The sequence below is a fragment of the Cervus elaphus genome, chromosome 30 (assembly GCF_910594005.1).
Source record: "Cervus elaphus chromosome 30, mCerEla1.1, whole genome shotgun sequence".
Taxonomy (NCBI): domain Eukaryota; kingdom Metazoa; phylum Chordata; class Mammalia; order Artiodactyla; family Cervidae; genus Cervus; species Cervus elaphus.
Genome location: NC_057844.1, coordinates 58,671,685 through 58,693,985, shown reverse-complemented (window position 1 = coordinate 58,693,985; position 22,301 = coordinate 58,671,685).

The following is a 22,301-nucleotide window of genomic DNA, read 5'->3' as shown; positions in this document are numbered from 1 at the left end:
TATAAAGATGAAGAGATGAAATATTCAGAAAATAATTTGACATTTTCCTCTCTTATTTTAAGGGACAAACTGTGATCTCTCAATTATATGGGTGAAGTTTAATAATTTAGATGATGCAATTTTCTATGATTATTATTAAATATAAGGAGAGAAAATAAAATATAAATTAAGGCAATAAAGTTTAAATCTTAAAAATACTTTCCTCTACAAAGTTGGTAATAAAAGCTAACAGGACAAATATGGGCAAAATATAAGGTTAATCTATCATAAAAATTCCTACCTATTACAAAGTTACTTCCTATGAGCAATAAAAATTTAAACAGAGAAAAACTTTAATAGCAAAATCCTTTGATATTATTTGGAATTCTTTAGCAATAATATAATTTTTATCAGTGTCTTGGATTTCTAAAAGTTGTCAACCAGGAGGGAAAGTACATATGAATTTTATGTCTAAAATAAATGCAAATATTTAAAAATATTTTTAATTGGAGGATAATTGCTTTACAATGCTGTGTTGGTTTCTGCCAACAGCAATGTGAATCAACCCTAAGTATACATATATTCCCTCCTTCCTGAGCCTCCCTCCCAGCCCCCAACCCACCCCTCTAGGCTATCCCAGAGCACCAAGCTGAGCTCCCTGTGTTATACATAAATGCAAATATTAAGTCAGAATCAACAGACACACATTTTAAGTTTGTTTTGGCTTACCTCAGGGACTTTTTTCTTATATTTGTTCTGGTTCTGTAGAACCATCTAGCCACAATATGCTCTGATACATTTCTCCCACAAAGTTAAGCTTGTTCTGAAGGGGGAAAAAAAAAAATCTATGTTTTCTGTAATGTTTACATTAGTATGAACTGAAAGCCATTTATTATATTCATCAAAATCTTTCCTTCTATTGCATTGACATCAATTAACAGTAGACAGAGAGTTGGGAAACTCATGCATTTCATAAATGGCCATTATCAGGATTCAGAATTAATCTTTTTTTTTCCTTCTTTGGTTGCAACTCACAGCACGTGGAAATTCCCCAAACAGGGATTGAACCTATGCCACAGTGAAAACCCAGACTCTTCACCACTGAATCACCAGGGAAGCACCCAGGACTCCAAAATTATTAGTACCAGTTCATCACCTCCTCATAAGGCTAAATCAACCATATCTGATTTCATTAAATAAACTTCTCATGCTAGTTTTGGTACAATAACTAGAATTGTTAGAATTGGTAGAATAAGAGTACTTGGACATGAGTTGGCATCCAGTTAAAATTTTTAGCTGTATTTTTTGTCAGTAATGTTTACATTTCTTCATAGGTGAAAGCCAAAGGAATCAAATAGTAGCTTATATTATTTGTACACAGATATGTAAGAAAAGAGAAACAGTACATGAAACATTTTTAAGAGAATCATATTTCTTTAGAGAGAAACTAGTTATAGGGGATAATTAGTCAGCAACTCAAGTATATTTTCATGAGCTCATTCTTATTTTGGGGCAAAAGTATTCTGTGTAGTTAAAGCTTATTCTGTGATTACATTGCTTTTTGTAATGTAATGTAATGTTGCCTAACAGTATAATTAATTGGGAATTATTTTGTAGAATGTTATGTGCTTCTGCAGAAACTTTAAGGTTTTGATCAAGTACACTAGCTATACATTTCATGGATTTTCAGATTTGCCATGAAAAATATAGTATTTAAAAATCTCCTATTTCAATATAATAAGTTTTTCTGGGAATTCATAAAATATAAATGCATGCAGCATTAGGAATCTATGTGATTACCACTTCTCAATGCATATATAACTTGTTCTGCCAGCCAAAAATTGAAATAAATTAACCTCTTTAATCCTACTTGATTTGCAGGGAGCAATTGGAAGGGTATGTAGCAGAATAAAAATTAGTTTGAGATACTTAACAGTAGATCAGTATGTTGTATTATCCTAAATAATAGATTTCTGAATTTATGAATATGACATAAAATAAAAACATAGGATCATCTCTAATAAACATATCCTTAGCACTAATGGGCATAGGCAAATAGGCCTGTGTGTGTATATTCATTCACATCCCTAATGAATTAAAAGGAAGGACAACTTGTTATAAGAAATGCACAGAAGACCAAATCCCCAGTGGGCTGCTGAATATCAATCTTTCTATCTTTGCACAGGTTTTCTCTGTGACAGAGTGAAAGTATAATCCAGCTTTTTGCTAAGACAGTAAATTCATCTTTTATCAGAGAAAACTGCAATCTTTTAAAAATGTTGTTTAAGGAAATAGGAGATTTTATGAGGGGTAATTAATATGTAAATATAAAAGTCAAATACATGTGAAGGAATATAACCTCAAATTATGTGTCTTTCGAAGGAGAGACAAGATGAAGAAGGTAAGTGAGTAAGCTAACTTAAATTCATCAGGATAAAGATATTTAAGAATAAAGATTCAGATACCAGAAATTACTCACCTAGATGCAGTACCAGGTTAAAACCACAGTGCATTTTGGCAGATATAGTAGCATCCTTGGTCTCAAAAACATCTGTCAATAATCTAGCACAAATACCTGCAGTGCGAAGTCAAGTGGGCCTTAGGAAGTATCACTACAAATAAAGCTACTGAAGGTGCTGGAATTCCAGCTGAGCTAGTTTAAATCCCAAGGGATGATGCTGTTCAAATGCTGCATTCAATATGCCAGCAAATTTGGAAAACTCAGCAGTGGCCACAGGACTGGAAAAGGTCAGTTTCATTCCAATCCCAAAGAAAGGCAATGCCAAAGAATGCTCAAACTACTGCAAGATTGCACTCATCTTACAAGCTATTAAAGTAATACTCAAGCTACGTTTAAACAGTATGTGAACTGAGAACTTCCAGATGTTCATGCTGGATTTAGAAAAGGTAGAGGAAGCAGAGATGAAATTGCTAGCATCTATTGGATCATGGAAAAAGCAAGAGAATTCCAGAAAAACATCTACTTCTGCTTTGACTGTGTGGATCACAACAAACTGTGGAAAACTCTTAAAGAGGTAGGAATACCAGACTATCTTTTACCCACCTTATGAGAAATCTTTATGCAGGTCAAGAAGCAACAGTTAGAACCATACATGGAACGACGGACTGGTTCCAAATTGGGAAAGGAGTACTTCAAGGCACCTTGCTTATTTAACTTATATGCAGAGAATGTCATGCAAAATGCTGGCTGGATGAAGCACAAGCTAGAATCAAGATTGTGGTAGAAATATCAATAACCTCAGATGTGCAGATGACACCACGCTTATGGCAGAAAGCAAAGAAGAACTAAAGAGACTCTTGAAAGTGAAAGAGCAGAGTGAAAATGCTGGCTTAACTCAACATTTAAAAAACGAAGATCATGGCATCTGGTCCCATTACTTCATGGCAACTAGATGGGGAAACAGTTACAGACTTTATTTGCGTGGGATCCAAAATCACTGCAGATGGTGACTGCAGCCATGAAATTAAAATACGCTTGCTCCTTGGAAGAAAAGTTATGACTAACCTAGAGAGCATATTGAAAGCAGAGATGTTACTTTGCTGGCGAAGGTCCATCTAGTCAAAGCTATGGTTTTTCCAGTAGTAATGTATGGATGTGAGAATTGGACCATAAAGAAAGCTGAGTGCTGAAGAATTGATACTTTTGACCTGTGGTGTTGGAGAAGACTCTTGGGGGTCCCTTGGACTGCAGGGAGATCCAACCAGTCCATCCTAAAGGAGATCAGTCCTGGGTGTTCATTGCAAGGACTCATGCTGAAGCTGAAGCTCTAATACTTTTCCACTTAATGCAAAGATCTGACTCATTGGAAAAGAACCTGATGCTGGAAAAGATTGAAGGCAGGAGAAGAGGTTGAAAGAGGATGATATGGTTGGATGGCATCATGGACTCAGTGGACAGGAGTTTGAACAAGCTCCGGGATTTGAGGGTGGACCGGGAAGCCTGGCGTGCTGCAGGTCATGGGGTCGCCAAGAATTGGATTGGACTGAGTGACTGAACTTTGAACTGACCTGAATGTCTAAGTACTTCTCCCAAAACTGACTAAAGGTAAAAGAGTTAAATGGCTCTGAATTGAGACACACTCTGCATGGAGAGCCTGTTCTGTTAAGTGGACAGATATCTAGACAGATGTCAGAATATAAAATATGATTCAGGCAATAGCTGTAATTTTGGTCATTGTGGCTAGAGTTGTAAAAATGTAATGTCCATCTATTCCCTTTTCTTTCTTTTTCTGGAGGTCTTTTGAAATGGACTGATTGCATTTTCTGTTTCAATTCAGATTTGGTTTCATTTTAGCAAGGCTCAATTTGAGTGCTTGCAGTTTTCTTCAAGACTAATTAAATTGCTGAGGAAATAGATGTCTGGGTCAAATAACATAATATGCCTGGTTAACATGTGTTTTGCAGATTTTAAGCCTGGAGGAAAAACTTAAAATAAACACCAGCCCTTTAAAGATTTGGCAGTGAGATATTTGTGAGAGAAGCACTTACCTAGCATTCTAGCATCAGACCAATTCCAGATCAAAAAGAAATAGCCTTACTGCATATGTCCTTAGGTAACTCCCTTTTTAAAGGTTTCTCCAGCATTTAAATCATAGAGTTAATCACAGAGTTCAGTTACATAACTATACATTTTGCAACCCACTTATATCTGAATTTACACACCAGGAAGTTACATTAGTCAAAGTTGTATGTTTTACTGGTTCTCTACATAGTTGTTTTTATTTGAGATTGTTTTTAATGAATGAGAAGAGTTTGGTTACATCTGCTTTGAAAATATTTCAAAGTAAATGCTTATTGCAGCAATATGACATATGGCTTTCTTCTTGGACCTTGGTCATCTTTTCATGTGTGTTTTAAAGTGGATCCAAGGTAACTTGACAAGGATGGCTTCATTCCTGTTTGTGATATTACTGCGATCTACCTTTGTGCAGTGGTCAGTGGCCTTTTGTTAGTCACATGTTCTTTATAGTTTCCTCAACTTTCAAAAATGATACTGATAGTGATTGGTATTTTTTTTAATATGAGTTTACTATTATGATTTTTCCAGTAGTCATATATGGATGTGAGAGTTGGACTATAAAGAAAGCTGACATCCGAAGGATTGATGCTTTTGAACTGTGGTGTTGGAGAAGACTCTTGAGAGTCCCTTGGACTGCAAGGAGACCCAACCAGTCCATCCGACAGGAAATCAGTCCTGAATATTCATTGGAAGGACTGATGCTGAAGCTGAAGCTCCAATACTTTGGCTACCTGATGTGAAGAACTGATTCATCGGCAAAGACCCTGATGCTGGGAAAGATTGAAGGCAGGAGGAAAGGGGGACAACAGAGGATGAGATGGTTGAATGGCATCACCAACTCAATGGACATGAGTTTGAGCAAACCTCTGGAGCTGGTGATGGACAGGGAAGCCTGAGGTGTTCGACTCCATGGGGCCACGAAGAGTTGGACATAACTGAGCAACTGAACTGAACTGAAGCCTGGAATTAAAGAGCTCACTGTAATAATTTATTTTTATTGAATAATATCTGCATTGACATTTTCCATATGGATGAAAGTTATAAGGAAGAACTATATGGGGCTAGTTATTAATTTGAAACTAAGAATAATTTCCTGGGCATTGATCACAATATTATGTTACATTATGTCATGTACTATTTCTTCTTTAGACAAATGAGAGAAATATCTTTGGTTTTCAACTTATCTTTGCTTAATGAAGAATCAATGAATAAAATGAATGAATAAGTGAATTAGTAAATAAAATGAATGAATAAATCTGTTCTCAGCATCATTCAAATCCATGCCAAAAAAAAAACCTCACTGTAGTCTTCTCAAATGTAAATGATAGTAAAAAATGAGTCTCACTTTTATTATGACTTGCACTTGGTTTTTAGACTTATTTATTTTATCTTTCTTCCTCTTGTTTTTCTTCAGTCATTCAATTTTTACTTTATCAGAAATTCCACATAATACTTATACAATGTTTTTAATTTTTTCTGGATTAAATTAATAAATATTACTATGATGCTATAATGAAAGATTTCTTAATTCCACAGACACTGTGTTGCAGGGGATTCTGAATTCACATATCTGCCTTATTCGTTCAATAGAAATAATGATTCTCTTTCTCTGTCCTCATCTTAATATCTGATTTCGGTAAACAGTTTAATTTTTTCTGTATCCCACAGGACCTAACTCCATTTCAGTAATAATTGAAAATGCTATCCAATTACAATGGATAATCAGGAGGGCAGAGGGCAGAGGCATAGGGTAGATCAGCCTTAATGATTTCCCTAGTTCTGATATATTGATCTACTCCTTGAAATTTAAACCATAATAGTTTTTTTTTTTTAATCATTCATTGAAACTCCTAGATAGAAACTATGGCAGTGCTCCAAAAGCCACAAAAATGAATAGATGCAAGACATACAATTTCACTGTGATAACAGATTAGAGTTACAGGCACACCTCAGAGATACTGTGGGTTTAGTTCCAGAACACCACAATAAAGCAAATATTTCAATAAAGTGAGTCACATTACTTTTTTGATTTCCCAGTACACATCCAAGTTATATTTGTACCATACTGTAGTCTATTAAATGTGCAATAACATTATGTCTAAAAAGCATATATCCCTTAATTAAAAAATACTTTACTGCTAAGAAATTCTAACCATCATCTGAGCCTACAGGGAGTCTTAATAGTAATGTCAAAGATCACCAACCACAGATCACCAAAACACATACAATAATATTGAAAAAGTTTGAAGTATTGCAAGAATTACCAAAATGTAACCCAGAAAAAGAAACAGAGAGAACACTGTTGGAAAAATGGTGCTGATAGACTCTCTCAACACAAGGTTAATGCAAACACTCAATTTGTAAAAAACTCAAGTTGACAATTTCTGTGAGGTGCAATAAAGCTGAGCACAATAAAATAAGGTCAGTCTATTTATCTACAGTATCATTTTTATAGTACAATTGAGTTTAATCTTCTTATTATCACAAATATTCAAACATTTAGTATCTATTGTGCACCAAATCTGGAACCACACAAGACACTTGGTTTGGTTTTTCCACTAACTGCTCTAAACTTTGTAGCTTGAAGGAAGGCAACCACAATGTTGCTTTCCCTAAGAAAAAAAATCAAGTACTTTTGGAGTTATTAGTGTTTTCCAAGAAACTCTGCAATAATCATGGCACCTAGTTAGCATCTTTTCACAAATCACTAAGAGTTGCCAGTCTGGATACTTATGGGAGAAAGGCAGCTATAAAGAATAAGCAAAGTGGGGGACTAACGCTCCGCTTATACTAATGAAGGGTTTTAACACTCCACTACACCAATGGGTAGACCACCCAGACAGAAAACAATAAAGAAACACAATCCTTAAATGACACACTAGACCAGAAAGACTTAATTGATATTTATAGGATATTCCATCTGAGAGCAGAAGAATACACTTTCTTCTCAACTGCATAGAGAACATTTTCTCGGATAAGTCAGATCTTGGGAAAAGCCTAAGTAAACTTAACAAAATTGAAATCATATCAAGCACCTTTCCTAACTACAATGCTATCAGATTAAAAATCAATTACAGGGGAAAAAAACTGTAAAAAACACCAACATGTACAGGGTAAATAATATGCTACCAAATAACCAATGTATCACTGAAGAAATCAAAGAAGAAATAAAAAAATTCCTAGCAACAAATGACAACGAAAACATGATGATTGAAAATCTATGAAATGCAGCAAAAGCCATTCTTTTTTTTTTTTTTCTAGCAAAAGCCATTCTAAGATAAAGTTTACAACAATAATATCCTACCTCAAGAAACAAGAAAAATCTCAAGTAAACAACCTAACCACATACCTAAAGCAACTGAAGAAAGAACAAACACAACCCAAAGTTAATACAAGGAAAAAGATCATAAAGAGCAGAACAGAAATAAATGAATTAGAAATAAAGAAAACAATAACAGAGATCAATGAAACAGAAAGCTGGTTCTTTAAGAACATAAAATCGATAAGCCTTTAGCCAGACTGATAAAGAAAACAGAAAAAGAGGACTCAATTTAATAAAATTAGAAATAAAAAAGAAGTTGCAACTGACATTACAGAAAGATAAATAAACGTAAAATACTACCAGAAATAACTTTGTGCCAATAAAATGGACAACCTAGAAGAAATGGACAAATTCTTAGAAAAGAGCCAACTTCCAAGACAGAACCAGAAAGAAATAGAAAATATGAACAGAGGCATCATAAGTAATGACATTGAAGCTGATTAAAAATCTTCCAACAAACAGAAGTCCAGGACCAGATGCCTTCATTGGCAAATTCTCTCAAACATTTAGAGAAGAGTTAATAACTATCCTTCTCAAACTCTTCCAAAAATTGCAGAGGGAGAAACACTTCCAAGCTCATTCCATGAGGCCACCATCATCCTGATATCAAAACCAAACAAAGATATCGAAAAAAAAGAAAATCACAGACTAACATCACCTGATGTGAAGAGCTGACTCATTTGAAAAGACCCTGATGCTGGAAAAGATTGAAGGTAGGAGGAAAAGGGGACGACAGAGGATGAGATGTTTGGATGGCATCACCGACTCGCTGGACATGAGTTTGGGTAAACTCCGAAAGTTGGTGATGGACAGGGAGGCTTGGTGTGCTGCGGTTCATGGAGTCGCAAAGAGTTGGACACGACTGAGTGACTGAACTGAACTGAATATCACTGATGAACATAGACAAAAATATTCTCAACAAAATACTAGCAAATGGAATTTAACAACAGATTAAAAGGATCATACACCATGATCAAGTGGGGTTTATCCCAGGGATGCAAGGATCTTTCAATATATGCAAATCAATCAATGTGATACACTATATTAAGAAGTTAAAGAATAAAAACCAAATAACCTCAATAGATGTAGAAAAAGCTTTTGACAAAATTAAACACCCATTTTTGATAATAATTCTCCATAAAGTAGGCATAGAGGGAACCTACCTCAACATAATGGGCTTCCCAGCTGGCTCAGTGGATAAAGAATCCACCTGCAATGCAGGAGACACAGGAGATACAGGTTCAATCCATAGATCGGAAGATCCCCTGGAGAAGGGCATGGAAACCCACTCCAATATTCTTACCTGGAGATTCCCATGGACAGAGGAACCTGGCGGGCTACAGTTCATAGGGTTGCAAAGAGTCAGACACAACTGAACTGACTGATCAGGCACACATGCACCTCAACATAATAAAAGCCATTTATGAAAAGCTGAAAGCATTTTCTCTAAGATCAGAACAAGACAAAGGTGGCAAGAGTTGGCAGTTCAATATCAAAATACAAACATCCAAATAAAAAAAAAATGGGTTGAAAATTTAAGCAGACATTTCTCCAAAGAAGACTTACAGATGGTCAAAGGGCACATGAAAAGATGCTCTACATCATACATTATTAAAGAAATGAAAATTCAAACTACAATGAAGTATCATCTCATACCAGCAAGAATGGCCATCATCAAAAAATCTACAAACAATATATGCTGGAGAGGGTGTGGAGAAAAGGGAACCCACTAGCACTGTTAGTAGGAATGTAAATTGATACAGTCACTATAGAGAACAGTACGGAGGTTCCTTAAAGAGCTGGAAATAGAACTACCATGTGACCCAGCAATCCCACTCCTGGCCATATACCAGATAAAACTATAATTCAAAACTTACATGGACCCTAATGTTCATTGCAGCCCTATTTACAATAGCCAGGATATGGAAGCAACATAAATGTCCGTCAACAGAGGAATGGATAAAGAAGATGTGGTGCATATAAAGGAGAGGGTGGGACAAATTTAGAGAGCAGCACTGAAATACGTACATTACTGTGTGTAAAATAGATAGTTAGTGTGAAGGTGCTGTATAACATGGGAGCTCAGCCTGCTGCTCTCTGTGATGACCTAGAGGGGTGGAATGCGGGGATTGCGAAGGAGGCTCAAGACACAGGGTGTGCAATGTATACTTGTGACTGATTCATATTGTGCAGCAGAAACCAACACAACACTGAAGCGCAATTATCCTCCAATTAAAAGTAAATAAAATAAATTAAAAAGAAGACGTGGTATATATGCACAATGGTATATTACTCAGCCATGAGAGGTACAAAACTGTCATTTGCAGAGACGTGGATGGACCTAGAGACCATCATACAGAGTAAAGTAAGTCTGAAAGAGAGAAACAAGTATTGTATATTAATGCATGTATGTGGAATCTAAAAAATAATGTAGATGAATTTATTTGCAAAGAAGAAATAGAGACACAGACATAGCAGAAGTATGGATACCAAGGGGGTGGAGGGAGGTGGGATAAATTAGGAGATTGGGACTAACATATATACACTACTATATATAAAATATATAAATAGTGAGAACCTACTGTATAGCACAGAGAACTATACTCGGTACTCTGTGGTGACCTAAATGGAAAGGAAATCCAAAAAAGAGGAGGCATATGTGTATATATATAATATATATATATATATATATATATATACATACATACATATATATATGGTTGATTCACTTCACTGTACAGAAGAAATTAACAGTGTAAAGCAACCATACTCCAAAAAAAGGGAGCATATAAATGTATATTTAGAAGAGTAAACGAAATTGTCAACACGGTTTCAGTTCCCCAAGGTGCTCAGAAATCTTAACTCTGGTAATTTATGTCAAGAAATAAAACACATTTGAACCAAAAATCAGAAGATACTCTTAACCTTCCAAATCCTATCATGCTGTGTCACATATTCAGCCTCTTTAAGTGGAGGAGTTTAGGAATTTTTTTCTGGGATTTGTGCAAATTTTCTATTATAAAACAGTAGGTATCTCAAATGCATTGCCTAAAAATATTTAAAAGGCCACTATATTTAAATACATACACATATTTTTATGTGTACAAGTACACACCTGTGTATATATGAGTCTGCATATTTTACACTATGCAAATTGAAAGCAATATTAAATTTCTCTGCAATCTTAGTTCCTAAGCAAAGTTATTACTCATTCTGTCCTCTGGCATGATTACTGGACCATGACACATTTTCCTATTATCGACTGTGTTTGATAGTTTATTGCTGACAATAGCTATCTACTCTGCTCCACCAACCTCCCCTGATACTTTAATTACTTTCTTTTGTTACTATACACAGTTGAAACTTTTGAGATAAATAGCAATTAAAATACACAAATATGTTCAGTGGTAATCACCAGCTTTTTGTCTGACAAGACAAATAATGAGACTTCGACAGCACTAAATGAGTTTATGTTCCATTAGATTTAAATTACAATAGAAACACTTTTTCCAATGTTAGTTTAAAAAAGTTCAAATTCAAGTGAGTTCAGCAGCAACTCATCTCACTTGTGAATGATGAGAATATGCCATTATTATTGTCACAGCAAAGTGCCAAAAGTTAGGTTTTCTCAGGATCATGTGAAGTGGAAATTTGGCTGTGTCATTGGAGAAGGAAATGGCAACCCACTCCAGTGTTCTTGCCTGGAGAATCCCAGGGACAGGGCAGCCTGGTGGGCTGCCGTCTATGGGATTGCACAGAGTCGGACACGACTGAAGTGACTTAGCAGCAGCAGCAGCAGGTTTAAATAGTCAATACATTAAAATTTATCTTTATTTTATCTTTTTGGTATTTTCAGACAAATGTCTAACTCTGTAATTACAGGTTATTTTTTTTTTTTCCAGTGGGTACAGGTATTTGATATTTATTTAATAATAATTGTAGACTAATGAAAGGCATCATGAGATGCCATCATTTTGATCTTTGATGAAGAAGGGGGGCAGAGCTAATTTTAAAGCATATGTGGATATTTTTGTAATGAGATAAGGCAATTCTTGGCAAAATATGCCTCTGAAAAATACTTGACTATCATCTTGTCCTAGATTATCAACTGGGCCATCTTCCTTTCATCTCACTGTCCAATCACACCCAATCCTACCTCAGAGGCCAAACTAGATCCAGCTGTTCTGTTAAAAGTATATTAGGGACTTCCCTGGTGATCCAGTGATTGAGAATCCACCTGCCAATGCAGAGGACATGGGTTTGATCCCTGATAGGGGAGGATCCCGTGTGCCATGAAGCAACTAAGCCTATGTGCCATAGCTATTGATCCTGCACCCTAGAACCCACCTGCGACTACTGAGCCCACATACTACAGCTACTGAAGTCCAGGTGCCCTAGAACCCGTGCTCCATAAGAAGAGAGGGCACCATACTGAGAAACCCACCCACCACAACCAGAGAATAGCCAACCCCCACTCGCTGCAACTAGAGAAAGGCCATGTGTGGCAAGGAAGACCCAGCACAGCCATAAATAAATAAATAAATTAAACACACTTGCGAACATCAACTATTTCCTTATTTTTGTCTATTATTTAACCATTTGTTTCTACATTGTGTATATGTTTGAAGATATATCATTGTTTTCAAGCTTTATGTCAAATTCTTATGTTTATTTCATACGTATGTGATTTATCCTCTCCATAGGAATACATATTTTTGGCCATGACTGAATGAAAAATTCTCTGTTTTAGAACAATTATTTAATGTATTATCCATGGTGTGTATGCAGAAATGGTTATCAGTTTGATATTTTTGTGAGGGAGATGAGTGATGAATTTTAAAACATGAATAAATTGCATAGGAGAAGGATGGATCATTCTTTACATGTAGAATGTCAAGTGTATTTATCAGATCAATATATATCTAGTTTGATCAATCAATTTACTAAGCTGAAACCAGGAAATTTAGCAGTACAATATTCAGAGAAGCACCAAAGTAATAAATGCACAATAAAAACACCCTGTGTTCAATACAATAGGGCTGAGAATATAGTGCTATGGAAACATATAGAAAAAGATCTTTGTGAAAGTTATTCCTTACTATCTTTTTGAGGGTCAGTGAAAAAAGACTGAAGTGTGAGATAGTGATTTTGAAAGAATATATTTTTCCCTTACTACCGTATTTATTACATCCACCTCCAATTTTGAAATTCTTATATTTCCAGATAATGGAACTTTCTTGAGCCTTTTTTAATGAGCAATGACTCTGTTCTGAGTGATACATATACATATATATATATATATATGTATGTATGTATATATATAAAAGTATTTTACCTTTATTTCAACCCCATGAGATAGTTGCTAATAGTATCTTCAATTTAAAGATGATACTGATGCACAAATGTAGAATGACTTGTACATGGCCATAGTCTAAAGATATGATGGAGTCCCAATTGGAAACCAGTCAATCAGACACCAGAGGCTGCCTCATAATGTCTACATATCTTTCCTATTCTCCTTTTACTTTGCTTGCTATGTTTCATTGCTCTGGGTGCATAGCATAGATTTCTGTTTCCATTTATCAATGGTAAGCTTATCCCATGTTGTACAACTTCACTTCTGGGGGAATTTATTCATGAGTGATTCTACCCTCAGCATTTCCTACCGACTTGCCTTACAATGTTATTACTTTGAATTCCAATGAGCTAGAGAAGCTAAAGATGGAATGCAGAGAATGGGGTATAAATTACCATTCTGGGTCAGGAAATTCTATCACACTTTTTCCAGTCACTCAGGCTAACATGTTCCCCAAATCTCTAGCTAATAATATTCTGTTAATCACTCACTATCAATTTTCTTTCCTATTTTGTATCCTTTCTTCTTGTCAACAGTTTTACTCAGGTCATTCTAAGTTTTTTTGTTCCATTAGACTTTTTCCTAAAGGAAAACTGATGCAGCATCACTTTTTACACTGTACTTAGAGTGTACTTATCTTTTTTAATTTGTGTATCTTTAAATTGGAAATGTGTACCTTTTGACCACCTTCATCATATTTTCCCTCCCTCCATCCCCTGCCTGTGGTACCCTGAAATTTCTTATCTCTTTTCTATCAGTTTGTTTGTTTTTGAAGTGTAGTTGACCTACAACACAATGTTAGTTCCTATGGAGCTGGTGATGGACAGGGAGGGCTGGCATGCTGCCTCTTGGGGTTGCAAGAGTCAGACATGACTGAGCAACTGAACTGAACTGAACTGATTACAAAATATTGTGATTTGATATATTTCTATGCATTTCAAAATGACTACCATAATAAGTCTAGATATCACCTTTAACCAATTACCGGTTTACTTTTCCAAAATAGCAGTCTTGAATAATACAAATATATCAGTCTTTTTATAATATTTCAAGTTTCAAATGTCCTAAAAATCAATCCTGACAGCCTTAGTCTGAAAAGGCGCCTCCTTATGTGCTGAATTAGTTCTGCATTATTACTGACCAACTCTTGCTTTGAGGGACATCCTGGGTGGCGCAGCGGTAAAGAATCTGCCTGTCCATGCAGGAGACACAAGTGACACAGATTCGACCCCTGGGTGGGGAAGATCCCCTGGAGTAGGAAATGGCAACGCACTCCAGGATTCTTGCCTGGAAAATTCCGTGGTCAGAGAATCCTGGAGGGCTGCACTGCGTGGGATCACAAAGAGTTGGACACGACTGAGTCCAACACAGCACAGGACAGCACACGCCTTCATATCTGCGCGTGTTACTCACACATCTGCCCAGAAATTTCAAGTTCACTCTACCATTCACTTTTACTCATACAGTGTCCTCTCCCTGGAAAGCTAGGTTCTATTCTCTCCCCTCACTGACTTACTTTCTAAGCATGCCCTTGGACCATTATAAAACCTGAAATGATGGTACACAGTCATCTTCTTTCTAAAGTCTTTGTCTAAAGTTTCGTCCAGTTATTTGTCAGTCATCATGGAATACTATTTTGCTTCCCCCCGCCATCTTTGTCCTATCACAAGCAGTACATTTTATTTTTGTAATTTTATAATACAAATACAGGTATTTGTAGCTCCATTGTCTAGCAAAGAGCTTTTAAAATAGTAGTTTCTCAAATAAGAAATCACTGATACAGAGTAATTCAGAAAATCCAGTTGGAAAATATAAATAACTATAAACATACTCACTAAGAATGCTTGAAATTATATCTAATTAATGTATTTCAAATAGTATTTCAAACAAATAAATAGCTAGATATATAAATTTCTTGAAGGTGACATTAAAATACTGATTTTAAAATGTGATTATCTTGCAAGAAAATTTTGCTGTTCCCAAGTTTTGATCCACAACTAATAAACCATAAATATATATTTTAAGTGTGTTAAGTGAATCAACTAAAAGAATATAAAAAGAGAAGATGCCTCACAAAGCATGATCTCAGGGGGGGGAAATGCCAATGATTTTCTTTTCCAAGGTGACTTAAAACAGGGTTGAATAGGGTTTTTCATATTAACATTTATTTTAAAAATTTGTTAGGTTTTCATTTTTTAAAAATTCAAACAGTTTGGTCATTCTGTGGGTGAAACTAGTACTGTTTTATGGACTATACTTTCAGAATATTTAAATAAACATTTTTAACAAAGCAAAATACTTGATAAAGAAAATTCCACTTTAATAAAATCTAACTACTAGAAAGGCAATTTTTTTCTACAGATTGTCTTGCATGTGTTATAAGATACTAATCTTAAATGAACATGGATCTTTCAATTAGAGCACCAGACTTTGAATTCTTCCTCTTTACTCACTTTATGTGAACTTTGATCTATCATGTAATCTATCTGAAGCTCAGTTTTGTAAACTACATTGTGAAAATTTGGTTATTGACAGTTTGGGGTGATGGGTAGAAATAACAGAGATAATGAATGTAAAAACATAGTTGCTGCCGCTACTAAGTCGCTTCAGTTGTGTCTGACTCTGTGCGACCCCATAGATGGCAGCCCACCAGGCTTCTCTGTCCACGGGACTCTCTAGGCAAGAATACTGGAGTGGGTTGACATTTCCTTCTCCAAAAACGTAGAATACCTGGCAAAATACTTATCAACAAATACCAATTGAAACTGAATTTTAAAAAGCAAAGGATTTAATTAAGAAAGATACTTCACTATACATTTAGTTTATTCTTCTATGCGCTCTATCATCCAAAAAATCAGTTATAATTGAAAATGAGATATTGACCCTCTGATAGAGTAAATCCATGAAATACAGAAGAGTTATGATTTTTAACACAAATGATGGCATAATAACCATGATGGCATGGTGGACTTGTCATGGGACATTTTTATTAATGTGTTAATAAATGGTTTGTCAGATAATCACCTGTTGTAAAAAAGATCAAAAAAAGATCAAAAGCTACCAAAACTAGCTATGCAAAATTTAAAACATTTAACTTTATTTCCCTATGTCAGATGGCATGACAGGGGACTATTCTTCTTAACTTTACATGATCAATATGGAAAGTACTTTACTGAAATAAATAAAACATGTTAAAACCTAATAAAGCATGTTTTTACAAAGGTTGCATGTGGTCAATGCAACTATCATATATATATATACACACGGTATGTTGTTGTTGTTTAGTCCCTAGGTTGTCTCCAACTCTTTTGTAAGCCCATGGACTGTAGTCTGTCCAGATCCTATGTCTATGGGACCTCCCAGAGGAGAATATTGGAGGGGGTTGCCACCTGGCTCACTGGTAAAGAATCTGCCTGTAATGCAGGAGATGCAGAGGACAGGGGTTCAATCCCTGGGTCCTGAAGATCCCCTGGAGAAGGAAATGGCAACCCACTCCAATATTCTTGCCTGGAGAATCCCATGGACTGAGGAGTCTGATGGGCTAGAGGCCACAGGGTTGCAAAGACTCAGACATGACTGATGCAACTGAGCATACATATTTATATGCATACACTAGAAATAAAAAGATATCTGTATGTATAAAGAAATAATATATATATAAAGATATCCATATGTATGTCTAATACACAAATTATACCCTAAACCACACTATGTATTTTTTCAGAAAAATTATAAATTATGAGACATTGAGCACCATATTTCCAAGACTCAAAATCATTCCTTCAAGTAAGTTTATGCATAAAGTAATCAAAATGTATGTCAAAATTGAAATACATTGGTCTTAAATTTCCTCTATCCACAAATCTATAATGCCACAAATCCCAATAATTAGATTCTAGTCCATGTATCTTACAATATCTTCCACTAACTTCTTCAAATTCTATTAGATTAATAAATAATGAGAATTCAGGCATACGTTGACATAGAATTTTCTCTTGGTTCCAATCAACTACACAGTATATAGTTACATTAAGCTTGCTTTTACCAAGAGTAAAGGAATCTAATTTAACATATGACCTAATCAATAGACATGGGGTTTCCCTGGTGGCTCAGTGGTAAAAACTCCACCTGTCAATGTAGGACACACAGGTTTACTCCCTGGGTTGGGAAGATCCCCTGGAGAAAGATTGCAACCCCTTCCAGTATTCTTGCCTGGAAAATCCCATGGACAGAGGAGGCTGAGGGACTACAGTATATGGGGTTACAAAAAGAGTCAAACTGGACTTGACTAAACAAAAGCAATATCAATCAATAGACATCAATGGAACAATTACCAATATGGAAAATCTGTCTGGAAAATATCAGGATAATACAGGAACACTTTTATTGGCTTGTATAGGAATATTAAGCAGATTTCTTTTTTTTTTTTTTTTTTTGGGTTTTGTCATACATTGATATGAATCAGCTATGGATTTACACGTATTCCCCATCCCGATCCCCGCTCCCACCTCCCTCTCCACCCGATTCCTCTGGGTCTTCCCAGTGCACCAGGCCGGAGCACTTGTCTCATGCATCCCACCTGGGCTGGTGATCTGTTTCACCATATTTAAGACCTAAAATGTCTAAATTCACTCATATATTCCATTGTTGGTCTAAAAGTGACTCTCAGATGAGGTTAGACTGATGAGTATGCAGCTAGGATTCTGAAGACTGTTCAACAAACAAAGTTTCCTCAATCTATATGATCCAGGATATGTGTAGCTTCTGAAGCTAGGGGATCAGTTAGGGGATTATTAATATGTCAAGCCATTATGGTATAAATTATGGTATTAATTTATGATTAATATACTATACTTGATATAATACCCTGCGGCTACCATCTTGAAATCTTAACAGCTTTTGAACAGGGGCTACATTTTTATCCTGCAATGTCCCACTTGAATTATATATGCTTCCCTGCTTCTTAATTTTGTAGCTCAAAAGTAAAATACTATATTTGGCACAGCTTTAATTTTTAAGGCTGGCTTGAGATAACGATTAATTTATAATCTTCCTTCAAGAAAAAATATACTGGTGGAAAGTTGTGAAATATTAATCATTAATTAGTTTTGTACCATAGGTCTTATGGAACAAAAATAATTAGTGACTAATCCATCAGAGACTACAGTGTATATGGGAAGTAATTTCATATGCAGGATCTCAAGCACTTTTGCATATTTTGATTTTACTGAAGCTCAGAAACATTCATTTTAGGAAAGAATAAATGAGGGTGTATGTATAGAGATAGCCACTTCACAAAATGCAAGCCTTTTTTCTTTTTTTTTTTTAACCACAGGAAGAATTTTATAATTGCGCATTGTTCCAAATTTTGAATATTGAAGGCATTTCCTACTCTGTGTCTTTCTTACACCAAATAGTGCTCACACCATGCACATCTTTTTATGTCCTAATTGAAGCTATACTCTAGAGGAAGAAAATGACTGGAAACTCTTCTTTTATAGAGGCAGAGCCTATAAAGCAAAGTGCTTTGATAAAATGGAAATACTGAAAATGCACATACAATGCTCTGCTAGTCTTAAGCAAATAGATCTTAAAAATAGGAAGAATGGCAGTATTTATTTTATCCATATTTTTTTAGTACCAGGAAAAGACAACACCAACTTTAAAAATCCGAAGGCTACGTTTGCATGAATTCTGCCCAGGACTTTCTTCTTTTGTGTTTTTGCCATGTGCATTTCATTTAGAAGCACTGATTGCCATATGTTTTTGATTCATTTACACTCAGCTCATAAAAGTACTGTGTTTTAGGAGGTATTTGATGTTCACAGAATTTCTGAACATATATATAAGCCATTTTATTTAAACTAGGAAGTTATATTTTGCTAGCATGTGAAATGAAATATCAAATGGTTCATATTTGAAAAATCTCATAAATCTCTGAATGTATCTCACACACACACACACATATATAGCAGAATGACTTTGTAAATATATTTACTTTCTTTTGTCTGTGAATTTGTTTACGTATTCCTAGTGAAGTAGAGAATTGAAGAAGTTTACAAAGTTCAAGTTTAAGGCTTAGTTTTTTTTTTTTAACTGAATTATACAGTAAATTCATTTCTTTTTTTTTAGTGTTTATATTATATTTAACCCAAATTTCATCTAGATTCTATTCAAGTTGTGTGTAAACAGTCTTCTATTTTTATAGCATAATTTATATTTTTGAAAATAAGAAATGAATGTAAACTTTTAAATTCACCTTGATTGGTTTTGTGATAAATGAAAACCCCAGAAAACTAAAGCACGTGCCTATGTGTGCCTGTGCTTAGTCGGTCAGTCATGTTCGACTCTTTGTGAAACCATGAACTGTAGACTACCAGGTTCCTCTGTCCATGGAATTTTCCAGGCAAGTATACTGGAGTGGTTTACCATTTCCTCCTCCTACAGGGGATCTTCCTGTCCCAAGGATTGAACCTGTCTCTTGGGTCCTCTGCATAAATAAGCAGATTCTTGACCACCATGCCACCTGGGAAACCTAAAGCATGTAACTTAGGAAATATTACATGCATTTGGGGATACCTTTTTCCATTCATTATTTCTTCCAAATTGTTTTACCAAGTGACTTGTCTGATTCATCATTGAGTTTTAATTATCTCAAGTTTAGATAAGCAATTCAGAACGCTTCATAAACAAATGTACACCCGGATATTTACCCTGCAGTTTCAGGTAATCAAATAAGAACCCAAAGTACACTGGTTTCCACTTGCCAGAGAAAAACATAAACACAAAGTAACTGGGATAAATGAGATTGGGAACTGTTTGTTTTTTGTCATATTCATTTCTCAAATAGTAAAGGATACACTTATTTTGCTTTTTTTTTTTTTACTTTCTGCTCCAAGATCAATTCATTCTAATCCCTCAAGTCTTTGATTGTTTTCTTTTATGACTTAACAAAATCAACAGTTCTCTGAATAGTAGGATTCAGTGATGGCATAAAATTAGCACGATTTAACAAATATACCTCTTACAGGCTCCTCACCTTTGGGTAGATATTTTTCTGAATAGTTATACAGTTATTCAAAAGCAACTAATTGGAGAGAATGTACATTAACTCAAAAGAGAAAAAAGTTTTTTTTAAAGGATTATTTCTGGGTAATACATATTATGTATATTACACTTATAATATTAAGATCCTCACATGCAATTGCTTGCTTTTCTGTTTGTTTTTTACTAGAATTCTTTTTTTTTTTTTTTTGCTTTGTTTTTAATAGTGGTTGTTCTGTATATTACAGTACACATGTTTTAATTATCAAGTTAGGGTCATTATTATAACAGTTTAAAATTCAAGAGACTCATCATATCAAAGTGCCTTTTTCCATCCACCATCCTTTTTGACCTCTGTTGTTTCTAATCAGAGGTCCATCAACCCATGTATTATGGGATGATAAAATCACCTTCCAATAATTTACCTTATTTTCCCTGATTGTGTCTAGGGTTTTACCTTTATATATATATATATAAAATATATGTGTATATGTATATATACACATATTAAAAAATATACACATATTTTTTAAGTTTGTCAATAAGGTTTCTAGATTGCTGTTATCTATACAAATTCTGCTTGGGTGTGATCTGCTTGAATTTATGTTTACAGTTTATATTTTTCATTGAATTTCTGACATCCCATTCATTAGTCATTCATATACATATATGTATTTACTAAAATTACACACACATATCGTTTTCTCTTTTGGGGACTCCAGTTACATAATTGTTACCCCTCTTGATAATTTCCCTACAGTTCATTAATCTATTCTTTTTTTATTTTTTCTTTTAAATCTGGCCATCTTTTTTTTCTGCTCTCTTTTCTTCATTTGGGTTATTCATTTTGCTATCTGTTCAAAGACACTGATTATTTCTTATGCAGTCTCCAGTTTCTGTTAATTTTTACTTTGTGCACTTTTCATATCAGATATTGTATGTTGAGTTCTACAGTTTATACTTGGTTTCTATTTTTCTACAATGAATTTCCTTAGTTTCAATTTAGACCAACTTTTTGCTTTAAATTCATGAGTAAATTGACAAAAGATATTATGATGATCTTGTCTGCTATTTCCTAAATTTGGCTCATAGTGAGGTCTTTTCCACTTAAAAAAATAATACACATTTTTCTCCTAGGGATGTCTACTAATTCTTTAATTTATGCTGTGTAATAGAGGTAATGAGCCTCCCATGTGGCTCAGTGGTAAATAATCCACCTGCTAATGTGGGAGACTCAGGTTCTATCCCTGGGTCAGGAAGATCCCCTGCAGTGGGAAATGGCAACCCACTTCCCTATACTTGCTGGGATAATCCCAGGGACAGAGAGTCTGGAGGCTAAAGTTCATGGGGTCACGAAAGAGTGGGACATGACTTAGAGATTAAATAACAACAACAGGAATGATACATTGTAAAAAAAAAAATCTTAATTATATTGTTATTCTTTAAAAGTTGCTGAGTTTGACTTCTAGACAGTCAAATTACCAACAGAGTTTGATTTTGATAGCAAGACGATGCTACAGGGTATGCTATATCTATAATGTACTGACATTGAAAATATCCTCTAACATAAATTTTTGGTGAACTTTTTACAATCCCAGCTTTTGTCTTTCCACTCAAAAACTACAGATGATGTTTATCAGGCTGACTTCACAGTAATGGGGGAAGTTGCTCTTCTGCTACAGTTACTCTTTGTGGTATAAATTTTATTTCTGTTGCTATTTTTATTCTTTAAATAATGCAAAAATTGATATACATACATTATTTCTTAGAGATATGTGCTTATTTAATTACATAACATTTTCACTGAAGTGGATTTTTATGCATTTAACTAATCTGAGAAATGCATAAAACATGAAAAAATATTGCTTTTTCAAAAACAATAACATTCCTTTGGGGGTATTATTTTATTAAAAATAAACAAGAATTAAAATAACACATATCAAAAATACAATATTGCTTTTATCATGAGTTTCGCCTCCATAGACCACATACATAAAGAAAATAAATTGCAACTGCAATCTTTCAAAACTATAGTCATATTTTATAATACTTTGCTGTTA